The sequence below is a fragment of the Tiliqua scincoides genome, chromosome 1 (genome assembly GCF_035046505.1).
Source record: "Tiliqua scincoides isolate rTilSci1 chromosome 1, rTilSci1.hap2, whole genome shotgun sequence".
Classification (NCBI taxonomy): domain Eukaryota; kingdom Metazoa; phylum Chordata; class Lepidosauria; order Squamata; family Scincidae; genus Tiliqua; species Tiliqua scincoides.
This window is the reverse complement of record NC_089821.1, coordinates 180,109,790-180,110,370: the sequence shown is the minus strand read 5'-3', so window position 1 is coordinate 180,110,370 and position 581 is coordinate 180,109,790. Positions and strand designations below refer to the sequence as shown.

Below are 581 nucleotides of genomic sequence, written 5' to 3'. Positions count from 1 at the left end.
CTCACTTCTCTGGCTTTGATCTTAGTTTCTTACAGCATTCCTTTTGGCCGGATCACTGGATATGGCCAGCTTGAAGCATGATTTGCTGGAGTGCTTAGAGTTTATACTGAACTGTTTTAAGGTTCTTTATATCAAAATGAGCAGTTGGTAAACGCACTGGGCTTCCTTGCTGACTAATGGTTGGTTGGCAACCTTCAGTCTCGAAAGACTATGGTATAAGCCTACAGCACCAGGTATTCCCAGGTGGTCTCCCATCCAAGTACTAACCAGGCCTGACCCTGCTTAGCTTCCAAGATCAGACAAGATCAGGCATCTGCAGGGTAACAGTTGCTGACTAACTTGAAGAATGATTAAGCACATCTTACTAACAAATGAGATTTTCTTCTAAGTAAGTGTGCAAAAGGCTGAAAGGTCAGAATAATAGCAAGCTCTCTGCGGAAGGCTGTCTGTTCCTGAAGGATGCTTAATGTTTTAATGTCTATTCAGGAATGCTGGGTTTGCATATCCAAGTGCTTGGTTTGTGCAAGATGCCACGAATATCTCGTGTGTTTCATTCGCATATCTCCCATCCTCATAACCCT

The 581-nt window shown here is 43.4% G+C and overlaps 1 pseudogene; it reads right to left on the bottom strand.

The window, feature by feature from the left end:
- Positions 1 to 218: 218 nt before the first annotated feature.
- LOC136637383 (5S ribosomal RNA) lies at positions 219 to 335 on the bottom strand (annotated as a pseudogene).
- Positions 336 to 581: the final 246 nt, after the last annotated feature.